This window comes from Hoplias malabaricus, chromosome 10 (genome assembly GCF_029633855.1).
Source record: "Hoplias malabaricus isolate fHopMal1 chromosome 10, fHopMal1.hap1, whole genome shotgun sequence".
Classification (NCBI taxonomy): Eukaryota; Metazoa; Chordata; class Actinopteri; order Characiformes; family Erythrinidae; genus Hoplias; species Hoplias malabaricus.
In genome coordinates, this window is record NC_089809.1 from 20,541,964 (window position 1) to 20,564,347 (window position 22,384).

Genomic DNA, 22,384 nt, shown 5'->3' on the forward strand with positions numbered 1-22,384 from the left:
CATTTTCTGTTCCATCTTAAATGTTAAATATTGTCATGCCCAAGCAGTAAATTATAATTGCTTTTAAGGTGGAACAGAAAATTCAAATAAGGAATCAAAGCTCAAGAATTTAATTGGTGTCCCAGTTAAGGTGTACTTGTGCCAAAATGTAACCGCTGAAAACAGCCATGAATGGTTGCTTTTGGCTTGGCCAAGAATATTCATTATGGTACATTACTTATGGCTTTCATTATCTTTAAGTAAATTGAGTGTTATTGTCAGTACGTTGCCAGCAAAAGGATGCATTATCAGTGAAGGAGGTCTGTGTCTACATAAATTCAGCTGACCACACAACGTTCTGCTCATAATGTTCATGTCCTTAACACAGATTATCTGAAGTAACATAGGTGTACTCCTGAAACTGCAATGTCTGGAACCAAGTGTGCGGTGTAGGAACATGTGCATGTTCTTTGATGCAAGTGCACCATAAGCTATGCTTGCTGAAATGCTTTGCTTCATATAATCTTATATCTTTATATACTGTGTAGCAACTTTGTGATTGTGTGTAGGAGAGTTGTCTTATGTTTACTGTTGATTTGGTTGATTTCCCAGTTGTGAAATGTCTTTGGATTTTAAAAATGTATTATTACATTAGCAAGAGAGCATATGCAAATTTGAAAATAAATTCTGAAAAATAGCCAATTTAATACAAGTCAGGAAAATTAACTCCTTGATCTAATAAAGGAAGCTATGTCTGACTCCTTGCTGAAAAAATAATGAAGTGTCATGACTGCTGCTACACTGAGGCTCTCTATCTAAGCCAAATGCTTGTAAATAACTGCTAATTCTGAATATTCAAAAGTAAGGTGAACAATTACAGAATGTCTCCACATATAACACATGGCTTTGAATGAAAAGGCACAAGGACAGACAGATGAGAAGATGGTGGGAAATGGATGGACAAATTAATAATTTATAAAAGATGGAAACTCCCTGTGGAGCCTAGTATCTCATTCCTGTAACACATGACCACATATGAACTCTTCTGATATCTCACTCACGCTTGCTCTAAAACAGCAATAAGCTGTGGTACTTATGGGGGCAGTGCTGTGTTTCTGGAGGAGTGTTCACTGATCTTGTGATATGCATAGGACACATCTTTAAATGAAGTAATATATTTTAAACCTTTTTTTACTTAGGTCACAGAGTTTTGATCAGTACAAACCTAAAGAAAGCACAATTAGAGAACCAAATAGTTCCATTTGGGGAAGAGCCACAGTATGTCTGTTTTGTTATTATGGAAGTGACATGTTCAGGAACGGTATTATTAATTTATATTATCAGTATTAGTATCAATATAAAAATAACTTGTTTATGATACACACCCCTAAGCCAACTGGTGTAAATTATCACTTAAAAGTAGACACACTTCTGTTAAATAGACCTTTTTGTAAGTAAAAACATCTGTGCTGCCTGATGTACATGCACAATAAAACCATCTGCATAAAGGAATCCAGTTTCAAACGGTTCCTCCTCTTTGTTTTATTTATCTATTTCTTTTTTGGGGGAAATATGTAATAAAGTGTTTTGCTCACACCAAACCCAACTCAATCCATCTCGCTAAACCCATCAGCTTATTACTTTCCAGCCACGCACACAGAGACAACTGTATGCGTGCGCAGACACACACACAAAACCACACTACTTTGGGCATTCTGCCAGTCAACACAGTCCTCACATGCCTCCAGCAGCTCTGGCAACGCAAAGGTAAGGAGGCGCTAAGATGGAGGTATGGTAAATGACAATATTACAGTCTCGCAAAGACATATAGACTTTGTGTACGGTTACTGTCCATCGCTTCAGGGATCAGGGACATGTCACCAGCAGGTACATCCATACCCAAGAGACCTAAAAGAACACATATATGTGGGAAATTTATAGTGACACATTCATGTTTTTATTGAATCAGAATATTTATAAATCAACTTAAGAAAACATCTGTGAAGAAAAGATGTCAAGAGAACACAGTTGGCGTGGACCATTAAAAAATAATTTACTGTTAATGTGATCACTTAAGACAGAGTAGTTTTTGTATGTAATCTGTGGATACAAAAACGAGAAACTGCGAGCCCCTTAATTTTCCTGGTCAATAAAAAAAAAAAAAAAAACATTAAAATACAATCAATGCAGTTCCTGGTCTGTTCTCTTTTATCGAGTACATTGAATTTATGCCTCATACTTCAGCCTATATGCAGTAATAATTTACTAATCCATATTGATTTATTGCTTTATGGTGAGTTTTTTGTCTTTGCTTTTGGTTGTAGCCCAGACGTCTTAAATTCATTCCTGTTGCAGTGAAAGATTTCTACTTCTGTGTGTTTCTACCAATTATTTTAATTATAATCATTAAGCACTGAATATGTCTATGATATGCTCACAAAAGCATACTGCAATATGTCATACTGCACAGTAATGATAGTTATACTGCCCACACATTAACACTGATCTTTTTTTCAAACGCACTCCGTTCAAACGCACACTATTCCAAACATCAAACTGATTAAAAACATATATTGTGATGAATGAAGGTTTTTGAAGTAATCATGCATTTTTACAATTTTGCCCACCATACAATAGTTTCAAATTTACTGTGTCTAATTTTACTTTACTACTAAGAGTGCTTTAGATATCACTGGTATTGGATTGCTATGTAGATGTATGCATCCCTACTAATTTATCTGTAGTGTGTGTGTGTGTAAGTGGAGGTCAGGAGAGGAAGGAGGAAAAAAAGAACAGAACTGCAGCATGATTAAGCTTTAGCAGCCTGAATCACTTTACTAGTGGAACGCCTCACAAAGAACCATCTACACAGAAAGCCAAGTCATGCCAGTGTGTGTGTGTGTGTGTGTGTGTGTGTGTATGTGTATGTGTGTGGATCCTTTGTTAGTCCAAATCCCCCCCTCCCCTTGCATGCACTCACTCACTCAACATTTTTTCCTCTCTCGTTCTCTTCCTTTCACATACAAATCTTTACACTCTCATACATGCATGCATGCATGCATTTGCACACACACATACACACACACTCCTATACTACAAACACAGACATAAGTTAGGCTATAAAATATTTTGAAAAGCACCAAAGCAGCAAAGATCCACCAAGATCTTCTCCGTCACTGGCACACGTGTGGTAACTACCTCTTCTTGTCCCTCCCCCATCCCACAATTCTTTCTGCATCTGTCTGCCAATCAAAAGCTCCCCCTCTTCTCTACTGGGCAGTTTGGGCATAAAAAACCCAACCCCCACCTCACACGCTATACAGTCTTACAGAAGTACACGCATTCACAGCCTCCAGCTAGATACAGCAGTGTTTCCAAATAAGCTGTTAGTGATCTGATGAAAGCGCCATCGCTTCTGTCCAGTTCATTTATTCACAAGACAGGAAATAATATGAATGTGGGAGTGGGGGGGGGGGGCACTCTGTTGAATTCCACTGTCAGTGTCTGTAGTGGCTGAATCTAGTAGGCTTCTGAGGCAGCTAGAAGCAGTGATCAGATTTATTCAACCTTATCCTCATTACTGTTTCAGAGAAGAATGCAAGTGATATATTACATATGGTGTGGATTAAACCGTTTTTCCTGAGCAATTAATGTATAAAATAAACAGTTATTTCATTATGAGTAGTGAGTTATAGTGAAATTTTTCACACAATGCACTGCACCAAAACAAATTAAACACGACTAATTATGCTCTCATTGTAATGAAACACACAGATGGCTAATGCTCTTTCAGGACTGATGACATATGAAATGTACTTCGAAATGCATACTGTGATATATCACAATCTAATTACAATAAATATAAAATACTGCCCACTCCTAGGCACTGTTCTGCTAGTGCCTTTTATTTCAAATCATCAAACCGCAAAAAATAAATAAATATTGTGATATGTATCATTTAACCTTGAAAATGTTCACTACCCTTAATACAGAGCCCAACTTGCTCTATGTTGTTTTCAGCTACAATAAAACGCAGGGCTCTTAAAACACAGAAATGGTTAAAAATACCATTTTAAGGATCTGACTGAATTGTCTTAGTCATTTATTCATATGACAGCAAATACAGCAAATGTGGAAACACACCCTATTCTATTTAACAAAGACAGAAATGATTACAAAATACGGAAAAAGTGCTTACTCTGCTAAAGGAAATTTTGACTTTAGTAAATAAGTGGAACCTTAACTGACTGCTACACTGAAGCAAATATAGACCATATATGAGGCTGTTTATTTGCCCTCTCGTGGTCATGGTTATGGACCTCTAGGCTGAAATCAAAAAAATGCTTTTTCCACAGGCCAATACAGATTAAACCTCATGATGCAGAGGGGCAAAGCTCACATAAAGAGCACAAAGTGTTATTGTAACAGAGAGAGAGAGAGGGCAAGAGAGAAGGTGGGAGTGGTTTCAAAATCGCAGTGTGTCCAGTAGTGTGTGGACACCAGCTATTCAGGCATTTCTTCCGAACGGCTGTGAATAGCATGTATAGAGTGTTTCCCCCTTTGCTACAGTAACATCCTGTATTCTTCTGAAAATTGTGGTTTAAGGTGGTGGAACATTGCTGTGAAATAATATATAATTCCATTCAGCCACAACAGCATTTAATGAGTAAAGGTACCAAAGCTTGATGATAAGTTCTGCATCACAAACACTACTTTTCTCAGTGCCATTGGATGGTGTTCCATTACTTCTGAGAATGCTCCTCAGCCCTATCTAATGCTTAGCATTGGGTAGATATACTTCAAGCTCATGTGCAGCTGCTCCAGAGTGTCCACAGTCCTTTTGTGTTCTTTTGAACACCCATGTTAATAATGGGTACACCATTAAGTAGTCTGTAGCTTTATTCAGTTATAATAAAGTGTTTGGATACTTTAACCATAGACTCTCTTTAAATGAACCTGATACAAGTAAGAAGAAAGTTCAGCGATGCAAGTTTCCCACAATTATCCTTGTGGCCTAAGGATAGCCTAAAACATACTGTTTATGCACAGACAGGTTATCTGCCTGTAGCACAATGTGAATTCAAGCAGCAAAGCCATGTTTTGGATACAACAGTGTCACTCCAAATGTTTAAATGTTCAGTTACATTTGTGTGTGAGAAGTTGTGTCTGTCAATGATTTTTTTTCCATTTTTCAAAAGACCACAACATTTGGCAGTAAATAACCCCCAAATATCAAGCTGAACATTCAACACCTCTCTGCATCCTCTCTTTTAAAACACAAACACATATATACAAAAATGATCAGTATATCTAATTATACTCCTTTCCCCACAAATTAACAAAGATAATTGGGGTTTGTGGAATGCTTTGGTCAAAATACCACAAAGATCAATCAGCACAGCAACATGTCTCACCCTCTCTACACAGCCCTGATCAGAACACCATGTTTCAGCTTCTCTCCTTAAAAGAGAATGAGCTACAGCTCAGTTCATCATGAGCGCACAGGAGTATTAGCTATTGTTTAGCTATGCTTGGTATCTTGGCACTCTACATAAGATACAGCACAAAATCGTAATGACTCATTTATCCCATGTTTACTGACTTAGGCAGACCACATAAAACAAACTGGGTGGTTTAATTTGAGTTTGTGGGTTTGTAGGAGCTCCAGAGCTCCAAAATATTGTGCTAATGCCCTGGACATGTGATTTCTTTCTTAATATGCCCCCTTTAATGCAATGTTCTTCACACCAACAAATAATAAACTAAACAGCATTTTTAAGAAAATGCAGTAAACAATACATGACCTTCACGGAAACTGGAGCACATTCAATTCCACATGTACATGGTACATGGTACATAAAAAACACAAGTGCGCACACACACACACACACACACACACAGTGAGTGGGCAGGGCAGGGCTCAGGCAGAGGTCAACTTAGTCCCATAGTGCTCCTTTAAGCTGAGCTATTATGTAACAAAACAGCTCATGACATGGCTGACAGGAAAAATTCCACATATTACTGCAAAATACAGGAGAATGCAGCAAGTCAAAGCCAGTGGTGTAGTGTTCAGAAAAGATAGGGAAACCCATAACTAAGTATGTTCCTGGAGATATAACTAAAAACTAAGCAGAATATTCATCATTTATTGTCTGTAACCGCTTATCCAGCTCAGGATCCCAGTGGATATGCAGCCTACTTGGAATTTGACATAATAATGATATTGTTATTACTTAGTTGCAAATTGCTTTTGTGTAATGTCTGAGATAGTACTGAACCAGTATGGAATACTTTAAAACATAAAAATTTGAAATGTAATAATTTTACAACTAATGTATTTAGTGGATACCTGCTAGGGCTGTGCCATATTGTATCATTCATGATAATAGCGCTATATTTTTCTAAATGATTAAAATGATCAATATTGTGATAATTATGATATTCTGATTTGTTTGAAACAATGACATCATGCAGTTAAGCATAATATGGCGTACCTTCATTACGTGAGTCATTTAGGCACAATGAAGTACAGTGGAAAGTGGCTCAGAGGTGGAAAGATTTGCTCCAATAAGGGAGTGATTTCAGTCATGTGTAGGTGGTGTGGGTACAAAATATCAGATGTACAATAAACCAAGGTAACATGTAAGAAATGAAAGAAGCATGTAACAACAAAACAGGAAACACAACTAAAAGGTTTTACCACCTCAAGCAGAAGCACCTAGTATTAGGAAAGTCAAAAACACCATAAGGAGAGTTGAACAACCAGTGTGAGCTCTAACCCAGGCAGACAGACCACTCTCACTCAGCATAGCCACTTTCCTGTATTTGTTTTGTTTTCTGTGATCCTTTAAAGGCATTTTTTGTGTAATTTTTATAAATGTGTTGTGTGGTATATTTGTATGCTACATTACTTCATACAATGTCAGAATCTAGGATAGTTACCGTTGTTTACAAAATGTTACACATTTATTTTGTTGCACCTTCTGAATGTTTAAAAATGTTACATTTGTACTAAAATAAATTTTTATTTAAGATAATTCATCTTTCATTCATTCATTGTCTGAAACTGATTATCCAATTCAGGATCGCAGAGGGTCCGGAGTATGGAATCAAAAAGGTCTGGAGCTTGTAACACCATACTCATAGACATAATGGAATTTGTAACTGCGTTTGAGCAACTACATACACATAAAATTCAAATCCACAAATGTATTGGAATGCTCAGATTTAAAACAACACAAACAATAATAATAATAATGTAAATTCACAAATATGGAATACATATTTGTAATGTATAGAAATAATTTTTAAATGTGTAAAAAAGATTTGCATTTGTAAATCAAATCTTGTGAATGTGTGAACCAGTACTTCTTAAATGGCTTAAAATGTGCCAGAGCATTTTTGAGGTTCAAAATGTGACAGTGGAAGTTTTCGAATGTGGTGGAAAAAATCCACACATTCACCTTCTCTGCTGCTTGTGCGAATCTCTTTTTGCAGTTGTGGATTTTGGATCATGAGGTTTGTTTAACCAATCAGAAAACTGAGTTTTTGCTGTCATTCAACTATGGCGCGCTGTTTATAAACGCCTCCAATTCTCTGTAATGGCACTTCCAGCCAGAGATCCAATGGAGAGTCAGGTAAGTAACAATGCGAGTTCATGTTTATTTTTGCAAAAAAACAGTGTTCTGATTGGTTAATTATCTATTAGTTAGTTATAGGTTTTCTCATCACATATAGTCAGAATTTGTTCAATGAGAGTGTTGTTATAGTTAAAAAATATTTTTTAATTCCAAGTAGCAGAAGAAGCACTTATTATTTTAGGTTATATAAATGCCAAAATTAGCACAGATAAATGGGCTGTATACAGAGTTAGAGACTGAGAAGGTCCCCTCCAACGAAAATAAAGTGTATACATTTTTAAAACATTTGTGTGATGCTGTTTATACACTAGAAGATGATTCATGACTAAAATAAACAGTCAGTGCCATGGTCGAGCATCTCATTTTGAAACTGCAGTGCTCCAAAGACAATCTCAAATAAGTGGACTCAGACAGCCAGGATTTCAGTTGTCATAAACCTAATGAAACAATCCTGTCAAATCCTGCTGAGGGGTGGGGCTTTTGAGTGGCAGGCGAGCCACACAGAAGTGGAGAAAGACAGTGACAAATTGTATATTAATAAATCTGAGTGTTCTGAATGAAGGTGAAGATCTAGAATTACATCTGAGCAACATTTAAGGCTTTAAGAGACTTTTGTTTTGAAATAACTTGTTTTGAAATATTTTATCAAAATATGTCATTTTGATAAACATAGGTACATTTTAGAGGTTTCATCTATGACAAAAGGGGGACTTAAAATCATTTAAACCAAATATATCTGTCCATAAATATGTAGGGAAATATGTAGACTAGCATTATTGCGCTCTGAATACTGAAGTTAACTAGGTGATTTTGAACTTAGATATTGTTAGATTTCTTTATTTAGGAGCTTAAAGGCTATATGCAAATATTCTCCTTTTATGGCAAGCACTCGCATTTAAAAATAAAGTAATTAAACCCTGTAAAATGCGGGCTGATTTAGGAAATCACATTTTATGTGTGAAATGCGGTATTAATCACAATACAAAGAAACACATGCAGATGTCTCCACTAATATGCTTCTAAAACCTCTAAAAGTAAATGCAGAGAAAACCCTAAAAAAGGTGTGTAAATGCTAATTCTTATTTAAAATGATACATAATAATTGTTTAATTTCTTTTGTTATTTTTATGTGCTTTATATGTGTAATCATTATGAAAAACCTAAATAAATTAATTAACACACTAACTACTACATTCTTGGGCATAGCTACAAAACAAAACAGTAAATACCTAAACAGCTCAACCGAACATTTTCCACATTAATTTCCAGCAATAATGCTTATTTAAATCCTGCAAAAAATATAACAAGATTTTGGGGTGTGATGATGCTCCCCCAAATGGTTCATACATTCATTAACCTTTAAAGCTGATAGTAAAGAGCTACACACTCTCTGCATGGGTGCCATTTCTGAACGAAACAATGCCAGCAGGTGAGTACAAACAAACAGCGCAGGCAAGTGACACAGTTCATACACTGCAGTTTTTTTCCCACTGTACAACTCATTTGATGCAACCTCCTGGCCTGGCATTGACAAGAAATCATCTCACCTTCTTATCCTCAACCACAGCCAAATCAGCATCAGTTCAAAATCAAATCCACATTCACAGACATAGGGGTGAAGGGTGAGCGAGCCGAGTGAAGGAAATCCAATCTAATCCCATCTTATCAAACCAACATGAATTTAGATCTTATTATGAAACAATTTTAATAAATTAAAGAGACCAGACTCCAAACTGTAGATCTGTCATGAATACCAGGATCCCTAACTGATCAAATCACCATACGCCAACCTAAACTAGCACCCATGCTACAGCTGTACATTTACAATAGTTGCTTGTTAATCATTACTGCAAACTTTTTAATAGAAATATCATACAAATTTGCAATATGCAAATGCTCCCCCGAAATAGGCATACTGTTAACAGTGATGTTAGCATGAGCATCCTGTCATATTCTAGATGAATTTATATCACTTGTTCCATGAAAGCATTATAATGATTAGCCACAAGATTAAAACCACTGACAGCTGACGTGATGGTAATGCTTATCTCATTAAAGTGGGAGCTGTCCAGGTGTGGGCAGCAATTGAACAGTCAGTTATATCTTTGTCAGAGCATCTTTAGAACAGTAGTCTGTAAGGTCCAAAACGTGTCAAGCAAGGAAACTGATGAAACAGAAACCTAAGGCTAGTCATTCCCTTTGGTCTGATCTCACAGAAGAGCTGCTGTAGCCCTGCACTGTGCTGCAGTAGCCAAATGGTGGGATTGGACCAAACGAGCATGATTTTACTTCTCTCAGGTATCATTGATATTTGGGTGTGCATAACCCTGTCACCAGTTCCCTGGTTGTTTGTTCTTGGATCACTGAATACCAGAAACACCCTACAAGATGCGCTGACCTAGAGCTGGACGATCTGACCAAAATTTATATCACACTATATTTCCTAATTTCAATTAAATTTCAATATTGATTTGAACAATACAAAAGCCACAAAAAAATCAGCCAAGAAACACACGAACTGATGTAATGTCAGTCAGTGATGTTGTAAATAGTGGGTTCGATTTCTGCTCCGGGTGACTATCTGTGAGGAGTTTGGTGTGTTCTCCCCGTGTCTGCGTGGGTTTCCTCCAGGTGCTCCGGTTTCCTCCCACAGTCCAAAAACACACGTTGGTAGGTGGATTGGTGACTCAAAAGTGTCTGTAGGTGTGAGTGTGTGTCACCTGTGAAAGACTGGCGCCCCCTCCAGGGTGTGTTCCCGCCTTGGGCCCAGTGATTCCGGGTAGGCTCCAGACCCACCGCGACCCTGAATTGGATAAGCGGTTACAGACAATGAATGAATGACTTATTGTCCAGTTTTACTCTGACCAATCCAAAACAGCCATTACATTCTGGCCCCTCTCAGTGTACTTGCCCATTTTTCCTGCTTCTGACATCAACATAAGGAAACTAAATTTGTTGCTTAATATATCCCGCACTTTGACAGGTGCCACTGTAATGAGATAATTGTTACAAACAAGTCGTTACACATCTCTGCTGCCTTACAAATCCTCACAGCCTTAATTTTGGCAACAGATGTACTGTGCCATTGTTTCAGACACAGAGACAGAGGAGTGTGATCAGAATCTGTTTTCCTGGTTTTATGAATCCAATGTCTTGTTTGTAAGATACGTTTGCTAAAACAGGGATAAGTACCAATCAACTCTGAATGGTCTGGAGTCTATGAGAGTGTTTTAGAATCCTGTTGAAGTCAAAAATGGGTAACAAACCCTAACAAAAGACAGGGCTTTCAAAAACACAATGCCATAACAAATACCAACATGATGAATATTAAATGCTTTGAGTATATAATTCTAAGCTGGTACCTTGCTGATCCAGTGCTGCCCTAACCCACACACATAATACTGGAATACTGACAGCAAGATAAAATCAGGCTGCTAATTTGTATAGAGGGGAGTCAAATGCCTGCCTAGGCTAGAAGAGGGAACTCACCATGCTCTCTTTCTCTCTCCCTCTTACACACACACACACACCTCTCTGCTGTTGCCTACATCTAAGCAGGCACACCTCCTCAGAGAGAATCTCACCTGGGGGTGAACCGCAGAGAAAGACACTAAACAGATTTCGCATGAAAATACAGAAGGCACTGAGGGTTGACCGAATTAAAGAACTGAAAATGGAAGAAGGGATTGGCAGAATAAAGCAGGTCCGAATTCAAAACCCCATCACGGGAGAGAGAGAGAGAGAGAGAGAGAGAGAGAGAGAGAGAGAGAGAGAGAGAGAGAGAGAGAGAGAGAGAGAGACTCGTCATGCAGCTTTGTGCGTCTCTCTCTGTACTACAACACTTAAGCACAGGTCTTCATCAAACAAGGCAACAACTCCGGCCCAGGGGTTGCCATGGCAACCGGTATGTCTATTTTTAGACAGTACCACTAATCAATTTAATTTCTGCGGTAGCCCAAGGCAAACATGGAAGGATGGAAGGACTGGCCTTGGACAGAGAGAGTGAGACAGACAGAGAGAGAGAGAGAGAGAGAGAGAGAGAGAGAGAGAGAGAGAGCAAGAGAAAGAGAGAGAGCAAGAGAAAGAGAGACTGAGATAGAGAGGAGGAAGACAATGAGAGTGAGATGAAGAAATGCAGCAGAGAAAGGGTTAAACTGAATGAAGAGAATTCCCTGAAACAAAAGAGTAGATTTCTGTCCAAGGCTCAGAGACAAAGTGAGCTCTGGAAGCCACGGTCGAAGGCCAAAACAATTACTTACATCCAACATATGGCACTTAAAGATTATATAAATATATTTATATATTATCTTGCACATAATATTGTTTGTTAATTGCCACTGTAACACCACTGTAATAACAAAAAACTGTCACTTCCTGTCCATGCACCATTAACAGTCTATTTTTCTGTTACATCTGTGTAAGTTATGTCTGAGTGATATCTACAATATTAAGGACAACAATCAAAAAAATATTCAATAACGTTAGGCTATTTGATTTGTTACAAAATTTAAAAAAAAATCCAGGTTTAAGGAAATAATAAGATGTAGGTGAGGCAGGGCTATCTTCTGGTGCGCTCAATAAACTTTGGGCCCTTTTTATAGGGCAGCTCTACTCTGGCACATACAGTTGGTTCTCCAATCATTCATTATCACCTACTAAGACGACAGAAGGTGCTTAATATGTCTCTATGCCAGTGGAATAAACAGTTGTTTGGCAAAGTAACAGTGCAGCTCTAGTGATGTTTGTGTTGAACAGCCTTAGGCAGCCTTGTCATTCTAGTGGGTAGAAGCGCATTAGACAGGCCACTGTGGGCCTGGGCTCCAAAATGGGCCTCCTGTTTTCGATTAAGCGTGTGAGAGAGCGAGAAGGATTAAGACTGAGCCCAGACACTGGAGGGGCGGGGGTGAAGAGGGTCATATGATCAACTGTAAGTTTACACTTGAGTACTGGGTGCGCGCATGCACGGTAGAGGTGGAACAGCTGTATGTGTCCTGTATGAGCAATGATCAAATGTGGCACATTCCAATGACATGAGAGACTCTGGCTTTAAACCCCATTTAAAGTAGGCAGAGGGAGAAAGGGAGATAGAGGGGTAGAGAGAGAGTGAGATTGAGGGAGAGAGAGAGAGTGAGATTGAGAGAGAGAGAGAGAGAGAGGTAGAGAGAGAGAGAGAGAGAGAGAGAGAGAGAGAGAGAGAGAGAGAGAGAGAGAGAAAAAGAGATATCCCTGCTGTCACTACGCTGCTTAGGTTCCTGTTCCTTTAAGACCCGCCATTCACTAGTCTTTGTCTTTTCATACCCATAGTGCCAAGCGGAGTCAAAAATGCACAGTCCAGTTTAGGCCGGTTTCTAACCTCAGCACACGGAATTATCCCTGCACATAACCATTAGTGGTTAGGACGTCACATACGCACATACACAAGTGCAAAATCGCACACTCGCACAGACGTCTGTGTGGATTAGGTGTAAAGCACAGAAAAAGAAATTTGGAACTGGCACCTTAAGAAAAACCTCAGAGCTAAACTTTAGCCCTCAGGGTAGCTCATAACTTAGACAGCAGCTTACGTTCCAGAAAAATAAAAACAACTGCAGCCTGATGTGGTGGAAAAGATGTGGTTTTGATTTATAATTCATATTAAACCAGTGCACAGAAAAAAAATATATCTTAACCCAAAATCTAACGTCTCAAGGCAGCCATCAAAATCTTCAAATAACTTACACATTTGTAGATGTCAGTTAAGTCTGGATAGGTTCTATAATCCATCTGAAGGATTCTACCAATCATTATTCTCAGCTTTAAGAGACGGTTAATACAGTACCTCAGTATAAACCAGAGACCAGTTCCCTTCACAGGTCGGTTTGGTTTGGAGTTTAACAAACACTAGTATACAACATTCAATAGGAAACATATTTCCTCTGAATAGTTTTAATACTGAGTGTGTATGTGGTGTTATTCTGTTGGTTTATGTACTGTATCATAAGGCAAGCATTCCCATAATATGATTATCCTACAAGCTCACCAAGAGTTCACCAAGAGTATTACATTAACCACCCGATCACACAATCACTCACAAATGTCTCTAGTATTTTGCAGCAGGACGATTCCACAGATACAACAGTCTTCCTCCAGACACAGCCCTACTCTCACCTCAAACACAGATGTAAAGAGAATATAGCGACACATAACAGTTACTGGAATAAACTCAACCCAGTCCCAATCAACACACAGAGTCTTTATCAGCCATCAACGTTCAGCCCATTTCCAGGTGTCTGAAGAAATGAGTGATCAATAATTCTTACAGGTGTATTCGAAGTTGTGACGTCTTTTTGGTCTTTTTTTTTAAAGACGTTCATTACCATACAGTTCAGAAAATATTACTTGGCCAATCAAACCAGCCTGAACACATAATACATACAGGGTCCTTTACTGGATATGACCTTTCTTTACAATGTAATCTTCATTATTTAGTGATGGTTAAAGACACAACCATTTAATTACTGTTCCACACACATTTTATTTCCACACGGTTCATTTGTTAGGTAAACATTAAATATGATAGCATTTTTTAAATCAATACTTAACTGTGGTAAAGACTCTATTGTGAAACAGGTTTGAAAAGCTGAAACTGTTTGCTCCTAAAATCATGAGGAATCAACAAGCCTAAAGAGAAACAGGAAACACATTTCTCTGAACTTGGTTTGCAGAATAACCTTGCAATTTGTTGTTACAGATGCACACAGCACATACATACACATACACATAGCCAACAAGTGAATGAGTTTGATTTCTCCTATAGTTTAGATGCAACAAGATCCAGCCATACATCTAATCATGCATCAAACAGCAAACAGACTGAGAAAAAAATCTGATACATAATCCACAAATAAACCCAGTTCAAACTATTGACTTAAAGTGTAAACTTTTACTACACCGAAGAGCACACACCACCAGTAAGATGAAGTGCAGTAACTCCTGGGCTGATACGGCTGGGTCTGCTGACTCCGAATAAACTCTAAATCCATTCTACTGAATCAACAGAATCTTCTTTGCTCTGAAAATCCTCAAAGCTTTGGACTGAATTCAGCTTGGGATCTAGGCTAACGTACACCAACCGGTCAACTTCAGGCCAGTAAAACAATACAAAACAGCAAAGTGAAGTGAAAGTAAAGTGTCAACCTGGTGCTAGTAGCTGAAGAAGTGTTAAAATCCGTTCCAGACCACCTTCTGCCAGGCTGCCTTCCCACACGATCAAGCCCACCATCACCATCGCAGTGATAAATAGGACATTACAAGGTAGCCATTTGCATGCTCTCGAAACAAGTTGAGGGTGAACACGTCTCCACTTACGTAAATGGCTGATGGTGTGATCTCTCTATTTCATCCCACAGAACTGAGCCGTGAGGTCTGCCATCCACAACAACTTAACGGCAACACACATCGCAGAAAATCCAACTTGGATTAAAAAAATGCATGCACTCCCGAGCGGACTGAAATACTAATGTAGCCACACATACGCACACACCGTGTTTACAGCGGGGCTACTGTACTTGCGCAGGCATTTTTTTTCGTAGCCAATCTGGGTTTAACCCCAAGAGACACACGAAGGAACAATACAGCGCAGCACAGGGGGATCCGAACCCTTCGAGGGTCTGAAATGTGTCAGGAAAGAGAACTTGCAACAAGAACAAAGCCGTATCACATGTATATCTGCCTGAGTAGGCTATTGTCTGTTTACTTCTGCGGGCTTGTCAACACGCCTCCATGCGAAGAAACTAAAGAAAAACAAATCTCACAGGATGGAAATATCCGGTTACGACGAGCTGCCGCGCGTTAGAGTAAGACTTATCACGCCTTTCCGTCCGTCATTCTCGGGACACATCTGTCACTATTATTCTGGTGTGTGTAGGGGGTCGTCTCCACTGTGCCACTGGGCCGCGACTGCATCCTCGGTCTCACCTTCCTCGCCTTCGGCCCGCAGGTTCCTCTCGCTCGGCTTGTGTGTGTGTGTGTGTGTGAGTGAGAGAGAGTGTGTATGTGTGTGCGTGTGTGTGGATGCTGAGACGCTGCCGTTATCTCCGGACACTCTCACTCTCAGTCTCAGGCACCGGCGGCAGCGCGAGCCCGCGGATTGGCGGCCGCCGAGAGCGAGGCGCCGCCCGCGAGCCGCAGATTGGCCGCAGCTGGTGACGCGCTCACGGCCGTGTGTTGTCGTCTCGAGGGGGTGGAGACAGGCGGCGGAAAGATGTGAATGGGGCTGGTGTAGGATGTAGACTACTACCCCTGGCAAAAATTATGGCATCACCTCGCTTAAGAGGATGGTCGCACCACTCTTTACTTCATAGGAAACGAGCTAACCACAGGTATGAATTAAAACTAATTTTCATTAATAACTGAACTGTCTGGCTTACCTCAAACTATTCATTCATTTAACCATTCATTCATATTATACACCCAAGATTCCAATGAAGTTGGGACTTTGTGTAAAACATATATAAAAACAGAATATGATGATTTGCAAATCATATTCAAACTATATTCAGTTGAATACACTACAAAAGCAAGATAGTTAATGTTCAAACAGATAAACTTTATTGTTTTTTTGCATATATTCACTCATTTTGAATTTGTGGCCTGCGACACGTTCCGAGTTGGGACAAGGGCAAAAAAAGACTGGGAAAGTTGATGAATGCTCAAAAAACACCTGTTTGGAACATTCCACAGGTGAACAGGTGAGTCTCATGATTGTGTATAAAGGGAGAATCTCTGAAGGGCTCAGTCATTCACAAACAAGGATGGGGCGAGGTTCACCACTTTGTGAACAACTGTATGAGAAATCATCCAACAGTTTAAGGCCAAAAACCAACACTGAATGCCCGTGACCTTCGATCCCTCAGGTGGCACTACATTAAAAACTGAAATCATTATCAATCAGCTTCTCTAGACCCGAGTTCATCTGAAATGGACTGAAGCAAAGTGGAAAAGTGTCCTATGGTCTGACGAGTCCACATTTCAAAATGTTTTTGGAAGTCATGGATGTTGTGTCCTCCGGGCCAAAAAGGGAAGAAGACTGTCCGGATTGTTATCAGCGCAAAGTTCAAAAGCCAGCCTCTCTGGTGGTATGGGTGTGTTTTAGTGTCCATAGCTTGTGTAACTTGCACATCTGTGAAGGCACCATTAATGCTGAAAGGTACATCCAGGTTTTGGAGGTTTATGCTGACATCTTTTTCAGGGACGTCCTGCTTATTTCAGCAAGACAATGCCAAGCCACATTCTGCACGTGTTACAAGAGCGTGGCTTCATAGTAAAACAGTGCGGGTACTAGACTTGACTGCCTGCAGTCCAGACCTGTCTCCCATTGAAAATGTGTGGTGCATCATGAAGCGCAAAATATGACAACAAATTTAATTTGCCTCAAATTTAAAATGAGCAAATATCTGAAAAAAAACAACAACAAAGTTTATCCAATTGAACGTTAAATATCTTGTCTTTGTAGTGTATTCAATTTGCAAATCATCATATTCTGTTTTTATTTATGCTTTACACAACGTCCCAACTTCATTGGAATTGGGGATGTATAACAACTTTGTGAGTTCAGGGTCACTTTTAGTCTGGAGCCTATACCTGGAATAAATGGGGACAAGGTAGGCACCCACCTTTTACTGGGCACCAGTCCTTCACAGGGCAACACACATTCATACCCGTGGATGATTTTGTACAGTCAGTCCTCCAACCAACATGTGTTTTTGGATTGTGAGAGGAAACCAACAAAGACACAGGGAGAAGACACCAAATCCCTCACAGTGACTTGTAAATCATTCATTCATTCATTCATTGTCTCAAATGGCTTATCCAGTTCAGGGTCGTGGTGGGTCCTTCACAGGCCAGTCCTTCACAGGGTTACACACACTCACACATTCACTCACACATATGGACACTTTTAAGTCGCCAATCCACCTACCAACGCGTGTTTTTGGACTGTGGGAGGAAACCGGAGCACCCGGAGGAATCTTGTAAATTAGAATATTTAAATTAATTAGAGGGCGGCACGGTGGTGCAGCAGGTAGTGTTGCAGACACACAGCTCCAGGGACCTGGAGGTTGTGGGTTCGATTCCTGCTCCAGGTGACTGTCTGTGAGGAGTTGGTGTGTTCTCCCCGTGCCCGCGTGGGTTTCCACCCACGGTCCAAAAACACATGTTGGTAGGTGGATTGGCGACTCCAAAGTGGCCGTAGGTGTGAGTGAATGTGTGACTATGTGTGTTGCCCTGTGAAGGACTGTCGCCTCCTCCAGGGTGTATTCCTGCCTTGCGCCCAATGATTCCAGGTGAATTGGATAAGCAGTTACAGATAATGAATGAATGACTGAAAATTAATTACATTTTTAAAATCAAGTAGAGAAAAATATTGAATCTCTGAGTCAAAAAAAAAAATTGATCATCTAAAAAATCATCTTTTAATTAGTATTTCAAAAACTGACAAAGATCTAAAATGCTAATACAATTTCAGTTAAAAAAATAATTGTAGACCTTAAAAAGTGGACTTGGCTAAAGCAGTTTTCACATATGAATTCTCATAGACAATCAGGTATCAGACATTTTCTAGATTTGCTCTTGCACACATAGAGATGGGGCAGCGTGTGTGCAGCGTTTGCAGGAGGCATAGCATGAATTCACTGTAAATTGCACTGGACTATTCACATAGGGGCCCATTCAGATTATGCCCCAATTTTGTACTGGGGCTGACAGGACAAACGTCACAAATATTTGCATTCACACACTTTTAAGGAGCATCCAGTAAAGTCCAGAAAAGGTCTAGATTACCATGCATGTGTGAAAGTGACTATAAGAGAGTTCTCAAACAAAACGTTGGATAAGACTATAGCATTTGTTCAAGAAGGAAATCTAACATGCAGAGTAGAAGAAAAGATGTTGGCTGTTCCCAATCACGTGTGTGGTTGGTGAAAATATAAATAAAATGGGAAAGTTAAGATTGGAAAACATAAAAGAATACCAAGGACCACAGAGGTTCAGGAAAGATAACTCAAAGTTATATACTTTTTTAAAAAATGGGGGGAAACAATAGTCAATATCTGTGAAAGTACTGGAAAAAATCACCTGAACAAAATGTGAATTACATACAGACAATCCTAACGAACCATAGAACTAACAACTAAACCAAATTTAAAAAAAGGTTACAATGGGCTTAAAAGGGAAACAATCTTGGAGTGTGGATGAAAGTGATATTCAGTGACGAATTATGAATCTACATTGGCCAGGAAGATGATGCTGGGACATTTCTGTGACGTTGTTCTAATTAAAGATTTAAAAATTGCCTGAAGAAAACAATCTAATTTCCCCACTCATTTACAATATGTGGTTGCATCTCAAATGAAGGAAAAGATGGCAAATAGGAAGAGTGCAAACAGTCCACACAAATCCATATCACCCACAAGGGAAAGGCAGCAGTGAAAGGTTCAAAAGGACAAAGCTGGGATGAACATGTTGGGCACACTGTCACCAGACCTGGAACCCTGATGGGAATAATGCTGAATCAATGATAAATGTGTACAATTATTTTGCTCACACCTCCAAAAGGTACTGTCCTTTTAGCTGATGTGTGGAAGAACTCAAAAACTGCCAGCACACCTGATGTTTGGTCTGTCAACCCAAACGGCTTTTTGTCCTTCTGAAAGACCCATGACCTCTGATGAGACAAAGCAATCTGACACTGAGGCTAACATCATGCTCCATTATTCTTGGGTAGCTTTCAGATTTCATGATTCTTGAGGTAAATTCTGGTAAACTCTATTGTAACTTTATTTTTCACTTCACTTTGTCAGCAGGGGTTTTCTCCTGGATAGCATCCCACTTCATTCAGATGGTATTGCATAGCATGAGCTGACACTGTTCAACTGTGTAATCAGGTCAGCTTTAATTTGGAAAATGGGTTTCTTTTGTTGTTTGAACAATCCTTCCATGCATTATTTAGTCAACATTTTTCTTCCGTCCATGTCCAGGGAGGTCAGCTGCAGTGCCATGGGCTGTAAAGGGTTTAATGATGTTCTGCACATTGGACACAAGAACATCAAGATCTAGGGACATGAAGCCTTGACATTAATTTTTTATAACCACTTATCCAGTTCATGGTCACGGTGGGTCTAGAATCATTGGGAACAAGGTGAGGACACACCCTGGACTGGGTGGCAGTTCATCGCAGGGCAACACACACTCAGTCACATCTCTGGACACCTTTTTTGTGGATGCACAAGCAGACAACTCCTCGGTCACCCCAGGCAAGACCCTACAAGCTCAGGTCACTGGAGCTGTGTGACAGCGACAATACCTGTTGCAACACTGATGCCTCCCCAGCCTTCCGATTGTCCACGCTTATCACAACAACTGAAAAGCACTCAGCTTAATTTTTACACAGCTGAGTGGCTGAATGGTTGTTTGAAAGTCACACTTAGAAAAGACCCGTAACCAGTGGGAGAGATATGATTAACAAGCGCTGAACAAGGGCTGCGAGGTGATGCAACAGGTAGTGTCGTACAACTCCTGGGACCTGGAGGGTGTGGGTTTGAGTCCTGCTCCGGGTGACTGACTGTGAGGAGTTTGGTGTGTTCTCCCATTCCAATCCACACATTGGTAGGTGGATTGGTGACTCAACAGTGTTTGCAGGTGTGAGTGTGAGTGAATGTGTGTGTGTGTGTTGCCCTGTGAAGGACTGGCATCCCCTCCAGGGGGTGATACTGCTTTGTGCCCAGCGATTCCGGGTAGGCTCCGGACCCACCGCCACCCTGAACTGGACAAGCAGTTAAAGATAATGAATGAATCAGGAAACACCATTCGAAAAAGGTTGGAAATCCAATTTCAGACAATTTCCTGTGGTCATGGTTTCACTCACAAAACATAGCTTGTGTCTACAAGCTGCATTATATTTGTATTTATACACATAGCAATTAAACTTTCTTTGTAAATGATTTGTTCACTCCAAATTTATCTGCTTATTTAATCATAAGTAAACTTTAGCATAAAAACATCAGATTATTCATTTCAGCTTAAACTCAGAAATCAAAATCCTATTGTTAAAAAATTTGATTAAGAAGTACAAAGAGAAACTAGGCGGTGGACCACCATAAGCCATATAACCAGGATTGTCTGGTATTTCCAAACAGGAAAACCCAAATACATACCCTTTGGTACTTCATATCAATATCTATGTTTACAATAATAACAAACTATAAAAATAGTTCATCTTGTCAGTTGCTGACAGTGTGTATGATCATATAGAAAGCCTGTTATTTTCTGTTCATACCACGCTACAAACCTGAAGCACCGTGCTGAAATGACATTAAAGCAACTCCTTTACCAGAAAGCTACATTTTAACATTTAAGTTTTTGAACATTTCTAAAACCAAGCGCCTTAGCATTTTATCAAACAAGTAATCTACACTTGATAAAGGAACAGGGCATCGCTGGAACTAGATATTTATTTATTTAATTATTACTGACTTTCTGTAAGCGTCTGACTGATAAAACGGTACTGTAACTAATTCACAGCCTTGTTTATTTTGAGTAACACCTCACTCAGGTGTTCTGGCTTTAAGAATAGTTTTAGTGTAAAGTTAAACAAAAAGCTGTGCAGATTTAATTTACTCATCAGAAAGTCAGTAGCGGTGAGATGTGTCCGTGTATTTGTGTCGTTATGGGGACAGACAGGATGACTTTCTGTTTATTAAATATGTAGTAGAAAACAAAAGGCTGGGTCACAGAAACAGTCTGCAAACATAGAGACTATGATAAACATTACCTCCACAACGTTCAACAGTTCTGTTCGAGGCTCCAGTAAAACACTGAGCTGCACAGCGGTGGATGGTGAACCTACAGCGCTGAAGCGGCATGAGTATGCCCCAATTCAGCTCTCAACTCTCTGACCCCTTGAACAATTGAACAAGCATTTTCTTAGGTCCCAAAATGAGAACTTGTCCAGGGAAAAGAGGAACTCTGAACAGTTCCAAATTTAGTTCATGAACTGGAATGTGAAATATGGCTGAACAACAGACGTATAGTGGTACCACCTTAAGTTCTCTCTGTGAAATACGTCTGAATTAATTGTTCCTACTGATGCATGCGTGTTTCAACAATAGGTCTCAGTCAGTGTATATGACTCTTCTAGGCTGGCCCAGCCCAAAGAAAAAAAAAAACACTATATCTCATGTTAAAACTAATGTTGGTGTAACTGCCCTTGTTATATCAGTACATTTTTATTGCATTGATTTGTATAATATAACTTGACATCCCACCAGACCACTGGGTTCCTTCACTAGGATCATTATAGGGTTACTTTGAGACCAGTATTTAAGAAACACTATTCTAGGGGTTCACTTGCATTAGTAAAACATGAAAATAACTAGGTCTTCTTGAACTAGATTAAAATATTCTCATGTATTGCTGGGGCATCCCAAACACTCGCTATAAAGTGCTAACAAACATGAAACTATTTTAGTAATTCTTGTACTATTTAAAGAGGGCTAAGGTGTTCCTCTTTGTTCCTACGGTATTTTGTTTAAATATGTTATTTTTCATCTTTGCAAGTATCAGCTGTTGGTAAACTACACACCTTTTGGGCCCCTTGTAAATAGATAGCCTAGCATTTCACAAGTGGCCCTTCAAAAACTAAATAAAAAAAACCTAAAATACAAGTTTCAGTATGCAGTGAGACTTGGAGCACAATACTGTCCCAAAGAGATCTTCTAAAACTATAAAAT

At 39.4% G+C, this 22,384-nt stretch overlaps 1 protein-coding gene across 3 annotated transcripts in view; it reads right to left on the bottom strand.

Annotated features, from left to right (window-relative positions):
• Nucleotides 1-15,687, bottom strand: part of LOC136708471 (transcriptional repressor p66-beta-like) — a 32,263-nt gene extending 16,576 nt beyond the window's left edge. The window contains exon 1 of one of the 3 annotated variants that reach the window (XM_066683049.1): nt 15,576-15,687. The gene's annotated coding sequence lies outside the window, so the exon portion shown is untranslated. Of the gene's footprint in view, nt 1-14,795 lie in introns of all 3 variants that reach the window. The other 2 variants (XM_066683051.1, XM_066683050.1) reach the window with 2 other exon arrangements.
• Between the last annotated feature and the right edge of the window lie 6,697 nt (nt 15,688-22,384).